Raw genomic sequence first — 18,198 nt, forward strand, 5'->3', positions numbered from 1 at the left:
ACTCTCTGGGTGAAAAACCTTTTCCTCATTTCCATTCTAAATGGCCTACTCTTAAACTGTGGCCCCTGGTTCTGGACTCCCACAACATCAGGAACATGTTTTCTGCCTCTCGCGCATCTTATCCTTTAATAATGTTCTATGTTTCAAGAAGATCCCCTCTCATCCTTCTAAATTCCAGTGTATATAAGCATAATCGCTCCATTCTTTCAACATATGACTGTCCAGCCATCCCGGGAATTAACCTCGTGAACTACGCTGCACTCCCTCAATAGCAAAAATGTCCTTCCTCAAATTTGGAGACCAAATCTGCACACAGTACTCCAGGTGTGGTCTCACTAGGGCCCTGTACAACTGCAGAAGGACCCTCTTTGTTCCAATACTCAACTCTTCTTGTTATGAAGGTCAACATGCCATTAGCTTTCTTCCATGCCTGCTGTACCTGCATGCTTACTTTCAGTGACTGATGTACAAGGACACCCAGATCTCATTGTACTTCCCCTTTTCCTAACTTGACACCATTCAGATAATAATCTGCCTTCCTGTTCTTGCCACCAAAGAGGATAACCTCACATTTATCCACATTAAATTGCATCTGCCATGCAATTGCCCACTCACACAACCTATCCAAATCACCTTGGATCCTCATAGCATCCTCCTCACAGTTCACACTGCCACCCAGCTTTGTGTCTTCTGCAAATTTGCTAATGTTACTTTTAATCCCTTCATCTAAATCATTAATGTATATTGTAAATAGCTGCAGTCCCAGCACCGATCCTTGCGGTAGCCCACTAGTTACTGCCTGCCATTCTGAAAGGGGCCCATTAATCCCTACTCTTTGTTTCCTGCCTGCCAACCAATTTTCTATCCATGACAGTATCCTATCCCCAATACCATGTGTTCTAATTTTGCCTACTGATCTCCTATGTGGGACCTTACCAAATGCTTTCTGAAAGTCCAGGTACGCTACATCCACTGGCTCTTCCTTGTCCATTTTCCTAGTTACATCCTCAAAAAATGGGGAAGGGGAGGATGTGCAGTATGGTAAACTCTCACTATAATGGAGCACGAGGTGGGAGATGGTGTCCGTTATTACCGCATGTCCGCTATAACCGAATAAAGGGAGTTAATAAACACAAAAATGCTGGAGACTGAAGAAGGTTCTGAAGAAGGGTCTCGACCCAAAACGTCACCCAGTCCTTCTCTCCAGAGATGCTGCCTGTCCCGCTGAGTTACTCCAGTATTTTGTGTCAATCTTTGGATTAAACCAGCATCTGCAGTTCCTTCCGACACAAGGGGAGTTAATATGTACAGTGCTTTGAGAAAAGCAGTCAATAAACGTGCCCTACACAATAAACAGTAAAGGACACAAAACGCACAAGAGTTTGGAGCGGCCCAGTGGCACCACGGTAGAGTTGCTACCTGACAGTGTCAGAGACTCCAAGGTCAATCCTGACCTGTGGCTGCGTGAGTTTCCTCAGGGCATTAAGCAATCTCTTTGCCCAATGCCTCTTTCTCTGGATATAGAATTTGTTCATTTCTCTATGACAGTATCATTTATTTTATTTGGGCTCATTCTGCGAAATTATATTGTTGGAGATGAAATGACAAGATTTTCACTGTCAGCTTCTGATCGTTCCACTGCGATTCTAATTCACTCATCGTATTGATGTAACATGTTTAATGGCTTAAGTTTAAATTGCTTACATTGATAAATGAGCAAGCAGATTGAGGGCTCGTATTTTTAAGAACTCAGAAGTACTAAATACAAGTTGTTTGTAGCACAGGGATCACAGAGGTGTTACTGTGGCTACTTGGGTTATCCCCTCGGGATGAGTTCAGCTATAATGCACTATGGGGAGGCCCTAAAGTAATGGTGTTCCTCAACTTTCCCTTCTCTTTCCTGAAGCTGATTGTGGCTGCGTCTTAAACCAGGCACTCTGTGCGTTCAAAGCAGATTAAATTCACCATCAATCGTGCAATGCTAATCATTCTCTGAGCAAATACAATTAGACATTTCCTACCTATTTAACCCAATTCTGGAGGTCTCAAGAAAGCAATGTGAGGATTTGTCTTAGAAGATGGAGTTTTCATAGAATAATCCCAAAGGGCCAAGAAAAGAAATTAGATTCTGGCATCTCCAGAATAACAATGCTGAGAAGATAAATTGCCAAATTTGACATATTGACTTATGCAACAATTAGGATAGACATGAGAACAAAGAGATCATGAATCATTTCAGGTCAATGAGCAATGAGGAGAGGCTAAGGAGATAAAAATTAAAATTAAATGCTGGAAATACACAGAGAGTCTGTCAGCTTCCCAAAACTACCATACGTTTCTCATGTAATGGCAGTGCATTGGAATTAGACTCACAATTGAAATTATATGGAATCAGATAACTTTATAATTTTAGAAGTGGCTGGAAGGGAATTGAAAGAACAGCATTGTGCACAATGGACTCAGGACAGAAGTTACAAGGCAATATTTATTTCAGGAATAGCATCAACAAGCATTGAGAGAACTCGCCGTAGGTGATTGCCTTCTCTTTCTCTCCGTAGAAGGTTGATGGGATCAAGCTACATCCAGGAAGAAAACATAAAGGCTGAAAGTTTTCCTTGGCTTTGCCATGGTTTTAACAAAGCACAGCAGCCAAAGACAGACAAAGTTCTTGCACAGTTCTTGATGAAAATTATTGCTATTGTGAATCATTTCGGTGATTTGGAATTTTAATGTTAAAAAACGCACCCAACGTAGCAGGACGAGAAGGAGTCTCGCCAAAAACTAACCGGACACGAGTTGCGTGCAATAGACGTGTTTATTCTCTCCAATACAGCTCCCTACTCCACCCCAAGTCACGGGCGCTGCCCGGCCTTAAATACCAACTCAGGTACCGACCCCATGGCTAGCGGCGATGGTTCGTTCTGCCCTTGGGTTGCCACCAGGTGTCACCACATGACCCCCCCCCCAGAACCAGAGGCACCGAACCGGACAGGACGCCGAACGAGGCTCGTAGATACAATCCCACGCCCCGGGGGTTTGCTCGGTTCGGAAGAATCTCTGGGAGCCTGGGACGGCAGATGCCCGCGACGTGGCGGTTGAGCCACATGGACTGGCTCGCTCAGGTCCAAGTGGGCCGGTTTCAAACGAGCCACAGACACAGTTTCGCGCCGACCTCCCATGTCCAAATCAAAAGGGACCTTCATACGGGCGCTGCAAGGGCGACCTGTGGGAGTCACGGCGAAGAAAAAAGTACAGGCAACATCAGTGGCAGTGGCACATGGGAAGGGGCCACTCCATGACGCGACGTTGGGATGGGAGACAATATGCCGACCCTCTCCCACAAGCGGATCAGCACCAATGACGGAGGTTCCTGGGGCCCATCAGCAGCAGCGGGGACAAACTCCCCGGGGACGGTAAGCGGAGCACCATATACCAACTCCGCGGAGGACGATGACAGATCCTCCTTGGGGGCCGTCCGAATCCCCAACAGGACCCTTGGAAACTCGTCCATCCACCCTGGGCCCATGAGACGATCCTTCAGGGCGGCCTTCAGACAGCGGTGGAACCGCTCCACCAACCCATTTGACTGGGGATGGTACGCTGTCGAGTGGTGGAGCCGCGCCCTCAACAGGCGGGCCATGGCGGACCACAGTTCAGACGTGAACTGGGCGCCCCGGTCGGACGTGATGTGAAGTGGAACGCCAAAGCGGGCAATCCAAGTTGCCACGAGGGCACGAGAGCACAACTGAGTTGTGGTGTCCGTGAGCGGGATGGCCTCCAGCCACCACGTAAAATGGTCAACCACCGTAAGCAGGTGTGAAACACCCTGGGACAGCGGCAGCGGCCCCACGATGTCCACATGTACGTGATCGAACCACCGGCGTGGCACTGCGGTCCTGAACGGGCGCCCGGATGTGGCGATGCACCTTTGATGTCTGGCACGGGATGCACGTCCGGGCCCTGCGAGCGACCTGTTTCCGAAGTCCGTGCCACATAAACCTTGCGGCCACCATAGCGACCGTGGCCAAGATGGATGGGTGGGCCAGCCCATGGATCACCTCAAAGACAGCGTCCCACTGTATCCCCCGTTGCTTGCCCGTCAGCAACTAGAAAAGCGGCCGCAAAAGTCTGGCAGCCGCTGGAACGAACCAGTGGTAAAATGTGACCATCCCTAAGAACTCCCGGAGGCCACGCACCGAAGCAGGCCGCGGGAACTGGCGGATTGCCGCAACCCTGTCTGGCAGAGGCATCGCTCCGTGCCGTGTCACCCGATGCCCCAGGAAGTTGATGGCCCAAAGCCCAAGTTGGCACTTGCCAGGGTTAATTACGAGGCCATGGTCACTGAGGCGCTGGAAGAGTCGACGCAGGTGGGCGCAGTGTTCCTCTCGCGAGCGACTTGCCACCAGGATGTCGTCCAAGTAGACAAACAGGAAGTCGAGCCCGCGCACCACAGTGTCCATCATGCGCTGAAAGGCCTGTGCGGCGTTCTTGAGGCTGAAGGGCATCCGAAGAAACTCGAACAACCCGAATGGGGTGATGATTGCCGTCTTAGGGACATCCTCCGGTCGCACGGGGATCTGGTGATATCCCCGGACTAGGTCGATCTTGGAGAAGAACCTAGCCCTGGCCAGATGGGCTGAGAAGTCCTGTATGTGGGGGATAGGGTAACGGTCAGCCGTCGTGGCCTCGTTAAGGCGGCAGGAGTCCCCGCACGGCCTCCAGCCGCCTGACACCTTAGGCACCATGTGCAGCGGGGAGCCCAAAGGCTGTTGGAGCGTCGAACGATGCCCATGGCCTCCATACTCCGAAACTCTGCCTTTGCTATGAGGAGCTTGTCAGGAGCGAGCCTGTGGGCGCGGGCGTGGAGCGGTGGGCCGATGTCAGAATATGGTGCATGACACCGTGCCTCAGGCTGGCCGAGCCCAACTTGGGGGTGACAATGTCTGGAACCACAGCCAGTACCCGGGCGTAGAGATCGTCCACCGTCACAACGTGGTTGCTGACCGGCGCTGTGGGCGCGATAGAGCGCAAGGAGATCTTCTCAAAAGTTGACGCGTGGTTGAGACGTTGGCCCCTCACGTCCACGAGGAGCGACTGCGCCCGCAAGAAATCTGCCTCTGGCAGCGGCTGGGCCGTGTCTGCGACGATGAATGGCCAGGTGAAATGGCATGCGCCGAAAATAATCAGAACCGCGCGGACGCCATATGTGCGGATTGAACTACCGTTCGCAGCAGTTAAGCAGCACGAAGGTCGCGTCCAGACGGGGGCAATACGCTGACCTCCGCCCCGGTGTCCACCAAGAACCTGAGCCCTGTGTGCCTGTCCCAGACATAGAGTCAATGGATCCTGCCGGCGCTGCCGTTTCCCGGGAATGAACATGGCTGGCGGCATTGGCGGGCTGCTGAACCCCAGCGCTGGTGGTTGCCCATGAGCGTGAGCATCTCGCTCATGAGGGCCGAGGGCATCGGGTCGTCGAGCCCGCCCATGTTAAGGACTCGGCAGGCGCGCTGCATTCGGCTCGGCCCGTAGATCCGGAGCAGCCGCTTCTTGAGGCCTGTGTATTTATTCACCACCGGCGGATTATCCAGGTAAGGAGCGACCCGACCGGCCGTCTGCTGGTCCAGGGCACCGACCACACAGTGATAGCGGGTCTCCTCGGTTGTAACGCCATGGATGTAAAAACCAAACCCCCGGCTGCGAGTTCCAAAATGTAGGGAGCTTCAGCGATACCGCATTGAGTTCGGCCTCGACGGCCTTGTGGGCGGCAGTGGCAGCATACATTTTCTTTTCAAACTTACCCTCCAGGATTACCCTTCCTGGGCGTCGGGGTCACCAATGTAGCGGGATGAGAAGGAGTCCCGCCAAAAACTAATCGGACACGAGTTGCGTGCTCTGGACGTGTTTATTCTCTCCAATCCAGCTCCCTACTCCGCCCCAAGTCACGGGCGTTGCCCGGCCTTAAATACCAACTCAGGTACCGACCCTGTGGCTAGCGCCTCCCACACCGAGACGCCACCCTCTAACGCTGATGGTTCGTTCTGCCCTTGGGTTGCCACCAGGTGTCACCACACCGGAAACACCCCTTCTGCAAAGAAAATCAGTCACTCATCCCCGCCCCGAGTTCAAAATAGCAGTCTTGAGAAGTTGATTGCTCCATTTACTGTTACCCACACACTAACACTATCATACACACACTTGGGACAATTTACAATTTTACCGAGCCAATTAACGCACAAACCTGTACGTCTTTGTAGTTTGGGTGGAAACCGGAGCACCCGGAGAAAACCCGGTCAAGAGGAGAACATACAAACTCCATACAGACAGCACATGTAGTCGGGATTGGACCCGGGTTTCTGCAAGGCAGCAACTCTACCATTGCACCACCTGGTCTTAAGTGAGTGCCGACTTATTTTGAAAATCAGCATCCACGTCACTGTAACCTTACCTCTATGCAGTTTATGCCATCTGCCACCTTTTTAAGTACAGAGATTAAAATAATGCACAGTGGTCTTGGTGCAATGTGGCCCAGTGAAGGCTTTCCATTAGCCTTCCTATGTTCCTCTGTCCCCACAGACAGAAAGCAAAGAGTGGGGATAAATGGGTCCCTTTCAGAATGGCAGGCAGTGACTAGTACCATTAGCAAATTTGCCGATGATACAAAGCTAGGTGGCAGTGTGAACTGTGAGGAAGATGCTATGAGGTTGCAGGGTGACTTGGACAGGTTGTGTGAGTGGGCGGATGCATGGCAGATGCAGTTTAATGTGGATAAGTGTGAGGTTATCCACTTTGGTGGTAAGAATAGGAAGGCAGATTATTATTTGAATGGTGTCAAGTTAGGAAAAGAGGACGTACAACGTGATCTGGGTGTCTTAGTGCATCAGTCGCTGAAAGGAAGGATGCAGGTACAGCAGGCAGTGAAGAAAGCCAATGGAATGTTGGCCTTCATAACAAGAGGAGTTGAGTATAGGAGCAAAGAGGTCCTTCTGCAGTTGTACAGGGCCATAGTGAGACCGCACCTGGAGTACTGTGTACAGTTTTGGTCTCCAAATTTGAGGAAGGATATTCTTGCTATTGAGGGCGTGCAGCGTAGGTTTACTAGGTTAATTCCCGGAATGGCGGGACTGTCATATGTTGAAAGACTGGAGCGACTAGGTTTGTATACAGTGGAATTTAGAAGGATGAGAGGGGATCTTATCGAAAAGTATAAGATTATTAAGGGGTTGGACATGTTAGAGGCAGGAAACATGTTCCCAATGTTGGGGGAGTCCAGAACCAGGGGCCACAGTTTAAGAATAAGGGGTAGGCCATTTAGAACAGAGATGAGGAAAAACTTTTTCAGTCAGAGAGTTGTGAATCTGTGGAATTCTCTGCCTCAGAAGGCAGTGGAGGCCAATTCTCTGAATACATTCAAGAGAGAGCTAGATAGAGCTCTTAAGGATAGCGGAGTCAGGGGGTATGGGGAGAAAGCAGGAGCGGGGTACTGATTGTGAATGATCAGCCATGATCACATTGAATGGTGGTGCTGGCTCAAAGGGCCGAATGGCCTACTCCTGCACCTATTGTCTATTGTCTATTGTCTACTTGCTGCACCAGTAGGTCAATCTTCTTTCATTCATGGACTTGGAATCTCTGGTCCCTTTATACTCTAACATTCTGTACTCTCACCCAATTTAGGTAATAAATGAAATTACTTAGGCATTCTTCCTTCCAGAATATAAGATCACCTTTCCCTGCATTTTACTCAGTCTGCCAGTTTCTTTCTTTGTGTAAAATAACGATCACTGCACATCTTTAAAACTTTGCCCTCTCACTTTAAAGCTATGCCCTCTAACATTTGACATTTCCATCTCTGCTACTTTTCTATATACCCTATCTATGCCTCTCATAATTCTATCAGGTCTTCCCTCAGCCTTCGATGCCACAGTGAAAACAAGGTGATTTTGGCCATGCTCTCTTTAAAGCGAATACCTTTTAATCCAGGCAGCAAACTGGTAGACCTCTTCTCCACCCTCTCCAATGGCTTCAGATACTTCCTGTGATGAAGCAACCGAACTGACCCAATACTCAAAATGCAGCGTAACCAATATTTTAAAAAGCTGCAACATTATTTCCTGACTCTCATGATCAATGTCCTGACCAACGAAGGCCAGCATCCATAGCTCTTCCCTACCACTCTATCTACTTCTGTTGCTGCTTTCAGGGAGTTCTGTACATGGACCCAAGATCCCCTGTACAACAATGGTGTTAATGGTACTGCCATTAACTGTATACTTTCCCCTGACATTTGATCACCCAAAGTTTACAAGAATGATTCCATGAATGAGTGGGTTGGCATATGATGAGCGTTTGACAGCACTGGGCCTCTACTCACTGGAGTTTAGAAGATTGAAGGGGGACCTCATTGAAACACAGAATAATGACAGACATAGATAGAGTGGATGTGGAAGGGGTGTTTCCACTGGTGGGAGAGTCTAGGACCTGAGGTCATAGCCCAGAATTAAAGGGTGCTCTTTTAGAAAGGTTAGGAGGAACTTCTTTAGTCAGAGAGTAGTTAACATGTGGAACTCATTGCCACAGAGGGCTTTGGAGGCCAAGTCAATGGATATTTTTAAGGCAAGAGATAGACAAATTCTTGATTAGGTGTCAAGGGTTATGGGGAGAAGGCAGGAAAATGGGATTATGAGGCAGAGATCAACCATGATTGAATGGCGGAGTAGACTCGATGGGCCGAATGGCCCAATTCTACTCCTATAACTTGTGAACTTTTGAAGTGCAACAACCGGATTAAACTCCATTTGCCATTTTCCCGCCCACATCCAGGTCAATGGAAGCAGTTGTGCAGGGCTTAGAGTAATGTTCTAGTTGGGTTCATAAATCAAAGGTCCCATTGTAAAACGCTGACTTTCTCATCATTTCGGCCTTGGCAGGGTGAACCAGCATCTAACTCAATACAAGCTTGAAAAAGTAATAAAGGAAGAACACTTACCAAATAATGAAAGGCTTGGATGGCGTGGATGTGGAGAGGATGTTTCCACTAGTACGTGAGTCTGGGACCAGAGGATGATGAGGAATTTCTTTGGTGAGATGGTGGTGAATCTGTGGAATTCATTGCCACAGAAGGCTTTGAAGGCCATCAATGGATATTTTTAAGGCAAATATAGATAGATTCTTTATTACTACAGGTGTCAGGGGTTATGGGGAGAAGGCAGGAGAACGGGGTTGAAAGGGGGAAATAGATCAGCCATGATTGAATGGTGGAGTATACTTGATGGGTCAAATGACCTAATTCTACTCCTTTCACTTATCAACTCATGAACACCACAAATCAGTGAAATTATGCAATTTAACTGCAACTTTGGAAATCAGGATTGGATTAAAAACATATACCAACTAGCAAAATACATACTGACCAAATGCTAACATAGTGTAGGAAAATAACTGCAAATGCTGATACAAATCGAAGGTATCACAAAATGCTGGAGTAACTCAGCAGGTCAGGCAGCATCTAGGAGAGAGGGAATGGGTGACGTTTTGGGTCGAGACCCTTCTTCAGACTGACTAACCTAGTGTACTTGTTTCCATTTATAGGTAAAGGCAGAATATTGGTTTGGCATGGAAAGACATTTTTGAATCCCAAAATATGAGTTCATTCTCCAGAAATAACCCAATCTGAGCATTCTTGCATTTTAATGGAGGCGAATAGAAAAGGGTGAGTGCGTGTGAAGCCGTTCGGACCGAAGCCTTGTTCATTCCTATTGTTTGTAATTCTATCGGATTAAGTCCTTCCCATTCATTACCATTGTGCAGAATTCAAACAGACAAAATGCTCTCCTTTCACTTCCAGTACACAACCTGCTCGAATCTAAAACCTCGCTGAATTAAAACCCTTCTCTAAATCCAACAAGGAACAACTATGTAACAGCTTTCACCTGGAGGCAGAAGACATTTTAAGAGACTAATCACTTTTGTGTGAAGTATTGATTTTTCTTAAGTGTTTTTTTTTTTGGGGGTTGATTGATTTGCTGAAGGAATGATTAAAGGGTAACATTAGTGCCTGGATGAGTACCTACAGGGATATCACTGAAACTTGTATCTGTCCCACATGATAACACCCTGTAGTCAGTCCAATTGTTTTACAGTTAACTGCTGACTGCTGCCAGATAGGTTTTTTTTATATTTACTGAACTTAATCTCAGTGTAACAAAGGAGTAATTTGTCCAGCTCTTCTTTCTTCTAACTATTCCCCTCCAGTATGGAAGACAGAGTGGCGCAGTAGTGTAGCGGTAGAGTTGCTGCCTCACAGCAACTCTACCTGGGTTCGATCCTGACTACGGGTGCTGTCTGCACAGAGTTTTTTTACATTCTCCCTGTGACGGCATGGGTTTTCTCCAGGTGCTTTGGTTTCCTCCCATATCCCAAAGACGTGCAGGTTTGTAGACTGATTGTCTTCTGTAAATTGTCCTTAGTATGTAGGATAGAACTAGTGTGCGGGGATCGCTGGTCGGCATGGACTCAGTGGGCCGAAGGGCCTGTTTCCAGGCTGTATCTTTAAAGTAAACATTGGTATTGATATCTGTTTGGTTTATTATTGTCGTGCGAACCATGATACAGTGAAAAACTGTATTTTTGCGTACAAAAAAAATAACAGTGCAGAATATAGTGTATATAATATAGAAAGTTCAGATATAAAAAGAGTGCAAGTGCTGAAAGTTTAAGGGAGATGTGTGGGGCAAGTCTTTTACACAGCGCGTGGCAGGGGCTTGGAACACATTGCTTAGGATGGTAGAGGAGCAAGATTTGATGAGGCTTTTATATGGGCACATGGAAATTCAAGGAATATAGGGATATGGATGGATCACGAACAGGCAGATGAGATCAGTTTGGAGTGAGGAAGTGAGGAAGAAAGTCTTGGATCTGGTGGTACGTTCTGTCAACCTTTTGTACCATCTGCCCGAAGGAGGGGAGTGAAGAGAGTGACCAGGGTGCGAGTGGTCCTTGATTACATTGGCTGCTTTCCCGAAGCAGTGTGTGGTGCAGATGGAGTCCAGGGGGGAGGCTGGTTTGTGCGATGGACTGGTCCATGCTCACAACTGCTTGCAAATTCTTGCAGTCTCGGGCAGAGCAGTTTCCACACCAAGCTGTGATGTATCTGCACAGCATGCCTTGTGTAGTGCAGCTGTAGAAATTGGGAAGAGTCATTGGAGTCATGCTGCATTTCATGAGTGTTTTGAGCAAGGAGTGGCATTCGTTCGCTTTCTTGGCCTCAGCGCCAATGTGCATGGACCAGGACAAATTATTGGTGATATTTATACCTAGAAACATAAAGCACTCAATCGCTACTACTTTTGCATCATTTGTGCACACTGGCAGTGTACTCCATCCCACCTCCTGAAGTTGATGACCAGCTCCTTCATTTAGCTAAGATTGAGGGACAGGTAGGTGTCCTGACACTATATTATTAAGCTCTCTATCTCCTTCCAGTACTCCGTCTTGTCAATGTTTGAGATTGAGGCACATCAGTACATAGCCTCACTCCCCATCATTAACAAGTGATCCCTGAAGGTAAGTATGTGTATATGGACATCAAATGGTGATTGGATTATGATGGGTTATGATGCCAACCGCCTTAACAGTCAAATAGCCAGCTAATGTTTTGTGGATTTTCCTCTGCAACAGACTGTTGCAGGGGTGTGAAGAGTCTTTGTGGACGCTGGTGGCTTTTCTGAGGCATCGTGTATTGTAGATGCCCTCCAAGTCTGGTAGCTGTGTTCCGATGGTCCTCTGAGCTCTATGGACTACCCGCTTAAGAGCTTTCCTTTCTGCCTCCGTGCAGCTGAGGTACCACACAGGGATGCCATACGTTAGGATGCTCTCTATGGTGCAGCGGTAGAATGTCGTCAGCAGCTGTTGGGGTAGACCAGACTTGGGGTGGCGCAGTAGTGTTTCCAAGTAGCACCTTGTAGCAACCTTCCCTCTATCAATCATGCCTCTAATCCTTAACAGCTAAAGGACAAAACCATAATTGAGACAGATGTACACGTCTTTGAGACAAATTTTAATGATGTTCCAACTTTTCTGACAGCAGTGGGCTTATCCTAAGTGCCAGAAACCCTCCCAGGAGACTAGCATTAATTCTTAATGACCCTAAGTGTAGGTTTGGTCCCAACTCACATATGTCTTTATGATAAGGTATCAGTGGGGAGCCAGAGCCTATGAGAGTTAGTGCCTTAAGGATAGAAAGATACAAAACTGTGAGTGGCGCAGAGGTAGAGTTGCTGCCTTACAGCGCTAGAGATCCGGGTTTGATCCTATCTGTACAAAGTTTGTTCGTTCTACCGTTTCCTCCCTCATTGCAAAGATATGCAGGATGGAGCTAGTGTAGGGGGAGATCGCTGGTCGGCACGGGCTCGGTGGGCCGAAGGATCTGTTTCCGCTCTGTATCTCTAAAGTCTAAAGTAAAGTCAGAAAACAAACACACACACACACACACAGAGTTATTTTCCTTCATAAGCTTCTGATTGAAAGTAAAGGTTTGGGGGGAAATGTAGAGAATTCTCTTTTCAGGAAAATTCTTGCAGGATTGACTGTACTCAGTAACATAGAGGAATGGATCGTATGATTCCCAGTCATGTTGCGTGTATGTTACATCTGCTGAGCGGCCACTTTTCTGTGTTGTCCAGCTTTCCCCACCGCACACCACCCTTCCCTCCTGTTTCCTCTCCTTGCAGTGATTATGCCTTCTATAAAAAGACCAGTGGCTGGCTGCATTTGATGAGGCATTGTCTCACTCCAAACCCACAGCAAAACATTGTTAACGTTGGTCCAGTTCCAAGTTCACTTGATAAAAACAACAGGGAGCCAAAATAGCAACACATGAGAAAACTGCCTAACATTAGGGTGATATCGTTAGTCACAGATTCTTCAGGGCTTTCTGTTTTCCATCAATGTCTGCCACCATTCTTTCCATATCTCCAATTTTTCTCTTTGGAAAAACCTGCTCTAATTTCTATCTAACTTGAATTTCTGCATTTCTCATTTTACTTCTGATTTTCCATTTATTTTTTCCTCCGTCAAGGAGAAACTCGGAGGTCAAAAGCACAAAGCTGGCGGATGAGGAATGCAGAACCAGTCTAATATTGTGCCAGTGACTATAAAAGGAGGTGGCACCTCGCAATCTCACATTGCTTACACTTCAGAAGACCACATTAAAGTGGAACTGAGTGCACCCATCCTTTCCTGAAAAATGCCTGCACAGCCAGTTCTCTTATCCATCTGTAATTAGTTTAGCAGTGACTTAAGTCTGCAGCTGGGACTAACTCACCATTTAGAAGCCTACCCAATGTGTATCTATAGTAGCACTCAACTTGAAACAAAATGAGAGACTAATAGAGCTTTGCCTAACATGAGCATTAACAACAATTGATAACATTTTGGATTAGGCATATTATTGTCACGTGTACCGAGGTACCGTGAAAAGCTTGTTTTGCACTCTATCCAAATAAATCAGCAATACCGTATAATAGATACAATCAAGTCAAACTCGTACAAAAGACAGAGCAAAGGGGAAGATTCAGAATGTAGAATACAATTCGCAGCATTGCAGTGCATCAGATCCAGAGACAACGTTCAATGTCCACAATGGGGTAGAGGTGAATCGGACAGCACCCTCGCTTATGAAAGGACTGTTCAGAAGCCTGATAACAGAGAGGAAGTTGCCGTTCCTGAGTCAAGCTCCTGTACCTTCTGCCGGACGGGAGCAGGGGGAAGAAGGAATGATTGTGGTGGGACAAGTCTTTGATGGTGTAGGGTGTTTCTCCAAGGCAGCATGAAGTGTAGATGGAGTCAAAGGTTAACAATTCACAACTAGTTTAATTAAAAGCCACCACACGACATAATAGCAATGGAAAGTCCAAGGCCTACCCTTGCTGAAAAAATGTGTCTCTACTGGTGGTCCATAACCTGAAGTAAAGCCCACAATGTGGCTGATTGGGAGCTGGCTACAGGATATGCTCGTTCTTGAGACATGTCTAGGATGTCATCCTATTTTTTTGGTGTGTAAGCAGGAAGCTAAAAAAGTACATTTAAAAATGAGGAGTAAAAATAGAAATGAGGGCGTCATCTAAAGCAGACCACGTTCATGTATTAATCCAGGAACTCTCAAAATCTGGCCACAAACTGGGATTTTCCTCAGATAAGCAGCAATGTTCAGAGAAACTCACATTTTCCAGTTAATTACATGCTCAGAAAGTGGAGTCTATTTGATAGCAGCCTATTAACAAATACAACACGAACCAAGGAATGGAATACATGCCTACAGTACGCCTGAAATGCAGCAGAAAATCGGCATGTTGGTACAAGGGTGTTGTGATTGAATTGAGTTATGGTATGGTTTTGGAGAGCTGAAACTATTTCTGGAAATAGGTGTGAATGGTTCAGAAAGCTCAAAACGGCAGTAAAGCTCTGATGACTGATGGATAGGATATGTCTATGTATATCTATAGATTGGTTTAAAAAATTTATTTACCTAATTTCTCCCCAATTCTCTCACTGACTGTTTTCTTTGGGCACAGATCCACAAGAGCAAACTAAGCACTCACTGATAAAATAGTTATTATTAGTAATATGACTTTACCCCTGGCTTTCTCTAACTTCTGTTTCTGTTTCCGTTTTCTGCTGCACAACCGCCAACAGCTGGGCTATCTCATGTAGGTTTGCAACTGGTAGCACACAACATATAAAACATAGCACAAAAAGTAAGGACATTTGTGTTTGGTAGATTATTTCTTTGTTGTAACAATGCTTCTTGGCAATAAATCTTATACCGTTGGAAAGCCTGTTTATTTCCCTTTTAAATGGTGCCACATTTGTAAGGAACATGCATTTGTGGGATGAGCAGCAGAGCTGAGTATGTGGGTTGCGCCCATGAAAAATCTGCCAAATCTTCTCTGCCAATGCCAAACAGCTTATTCTGCCGTTGACTCTTGTTCGGTGTTGTTTGGTGGATTGGATGATTGAAGTCTGAAGAAACAAGACATATTGGCAATTTAACAATTTATTCATTTAATAAACAGGAGCCTCAGTAGCGTGTGGAAGAACCATACACAGCCACAACAGCCTGGCACCTCCTCCTCATGCTGGTCACCAGCCTGGTCACACACTGTTGTGGGATGGCATCCCATTCTTCAACCAGCATTTGTCGCAAGTCAGCCAACGTGGTTGTGTTGGTCACTCTGGCACGAACAGCAGGCCCAAGCTGATCCCACAAGTGTTCAATGGGGTTGAGGTCAGGACTGCTGGCAGGCCATTCCATCCTCTCCACTCCCAAATTCTGGAGGTAGTCTCTGAGAAACCCTGCTCTGTGGGGGCGAGCATTGTCATCTTGGAGGATAGAGTTCGGTCGCAGACTGTGGAGATATGGGATTGCCACTGGTTGCAGAATCTCATCTCGATATCTCTCTGCATTGAGATTGCCTCCAATGATGACAAGCCTCGTTTTTCCAGAGAGGGAGATGCCGCCCCACACCATCACACTGCCTCCACCAAAAGATGTTACTCTATCGGTGCAGCAATCAGCATAGCGTTCTCCGCGTCTTCTCCACACTTTGACCCTATGATCCAACTGCCGTAGGCAGAATCTGGACTCATCGCTGAACATAACGTTCCTCCACATGTTCAGGTTCCAGTGCACGTGTTGCCGACACCAGCGCAAACGGGCCCGATGGTGAAGGGCAGTCATTTGTGGGATGAGCAGCAGAGCTGAGTATGTGGGTTGCGCCCTATGAGACCAGAGATCGGCTGCGTGCAGTCTGTTCCAAATGGTCTGGGCAGAGAGCCGTCGGCCATATCGTCCTGCAAACCTTGACTGCAAATCTGTAGAAGACAGCCTACGGTTCCTAAGTGCTGACAGGGTGAGGAAACGGTCTTCATCGGGTGTCGTCTTCTTGGGACGCCCACTTCGCGGCCTGTCTCTGACATCCCCCGTTATATGGAACTTAGCCTTCACTTTGGAGATGGTACTAGGGCTCACTCCAAATAATGCCGCAACTTGGTTTTGCGGAACACCAGCTTGAAGTTGCCCTATCGCACGGGCCCTATCCAAATCAGTCAAACGTGGCATGCCGATTCTTGGAGCAGACACCTACTGACCACTGTAGCAGGGCCCATGCTCACAGATGCTGCCAATCAGGTGCCAATCAGGCACCTGATTGTCAGCACTTGGGGGTACCAGAAGCTCAAAACAAGAGTCAATAGCAACAGCAGAATAAGCTGTTTGGCATTGGCAGAGAAGATTTGGCAAATTTTTCATGGGCGCAACCCATATACTCAGCTCTGCTGCTCATCCCACAAATGCATGTTCCTTACAAATGTGGCACCATTTAAAAGGGAAATAAACAGGCTTTCCAATGGTATAAGATTTATTGCCAAGAAGCATTGTTACAACAAAGAAATAATCTACCAAACACAAATTTCCTTACTTTTTGTGCTATGTTTAGTTAAGTACAGCAAAGTATTCATCTGTGATATTACGTCCATTTTTTTCAGATTTAGAAAGCAGTTATGTAAAAACAAGGTATTAACTAATAAAAACAGGAGAAAGCCTTGTGTCTCCTTAAGTTTTCTCCATCATTCAGTATGATGACTAATCTGATCATTGTTTTGCGTTCACTTTCCTACCTGTCCCAAAAAACACTTGACCAGTCTACGATCCAAAACTCTGTCTTCATTGACCTTACATTTATTCAATGAACCATGCTGAAAATGTCCCTTTTTGACCCAACACTCAGCTTTCTGTTAGTCAACCAATTATTTATTCATGGTGCAATGTTATTCCTAAGGCCGTGAGACAATAGACAATAGACAATAGACAATAGGTGCAGGAGTAGGCCATTCAGCCCTTCGAGCCAGCACCGCCATTCAATGCGATCATGGCTGATCACTCAATCAGTACCCCGTTCCTGCCTTCTCCCCATACCCCCTCACTCCGCTATCCTCAAGAGCTCTATCCAGCTCTCTCTTGAAAGCATCCAACGAACTGGCCTCCACTGCCTTCTGAGGCAGAGAATTCCACACCTTCACCACCCTCTGACTGAAAAAGTTCTTCCTCATCTCCGTTCTAAATGGCCTACCCCTTATTCTCAAACTGTGGCCCCTTGTTCTGGACTCCCCTAACATTGGGAACATGTTATCTGCCTCTAATGTGTCCAATCCCCCAATTATCTTATATGTTTCAATAAGATCCCCCCTCATCCTTCTAAATTCCAGTGTATACAAGCCCAATCGCTCCAGCCTTTCAACATACGACAGTCCCGCCATTCCGGGAATTAACCTAGTGAACCTACGCTGCACGCCCTCCATAGCAAGAATATCCTTCGTGAGCTCGTACTTGCTGAAGTAACGCTATTGCACAATGCAGCATCTCATCAAAAGCCACACAGAACGCACATCTTTATGTATTTTTCCCCTTTATCCATCTTCTTGCTAAATCGTTAAAGATTGCCAATAAAAATTGTTTAAACATTATTTCTCATTCATAACAGCATGCTAACTCTCTTTCATTACTTTATGATTTTCTATTTTGGTATTTAATTCCTAGGACCTCCTGTGGGCAAATCCTTTCTACCCATCAACCACATCCAGCAGCAGTTCTTCATGCACCTCCCAAATACTGAACGCCTTCTCTCCGTCAGTCTATTGTGATCAAAATCATTCCTCCCCACACTTCATCAAACTCCCAATCCAAATCTTGATATTCTCCCCCTTACTCTGATACCCTCCCTTCCATCCTGCACAACCTCCTTCTTCCTACCATCTCTCGGCCCACCATTAACCTTCATAATCTCTCCCATCCTCCTGTACCTTTCCCCCCCCACCCAAACCCTACTGTGACCCACAAACTATCCAGATTGCTCTGCTCGCTCCAACATGACATTAAGTACTCAGAGCCAGTTCGAAAGCATTCAAAGATCTTCCTAGCACAGAACAATTTCTAGGCCCTGATCCTTCCTCACTGAGTGAGGGATTAGTAGAAAGCCATAGCAAGCATTTTATCAGGATGCATCTCAGCATGGGTTGGGAGCAGCTCCATCCAAGACCGCAAGAAATTGCAGTGAATTGTGGACGCACCCCAGACCATCACACAAACCAAGCTTCCTTCCAATGACTCCATTTACACCTCACGCTGCTTCGGCAAGGCCAGCA

This window comes from Rhinoraja longicauda, chromosome 15, assembly GCF_053455715.1.
Source record: "Rhinoraja longicauda isolate Sanriku21f chromosome 15, sRhiLon1.1, whole genome shotgun sequence".
NCBI classification, from domain to species: domain Eukaryota; kingdom Metazoa; phylum Chordata; class Chondrichthyes; order Rajiformes; family Arhynchobatidae; genus Rhinoraja; species Rhinoraja longicauda.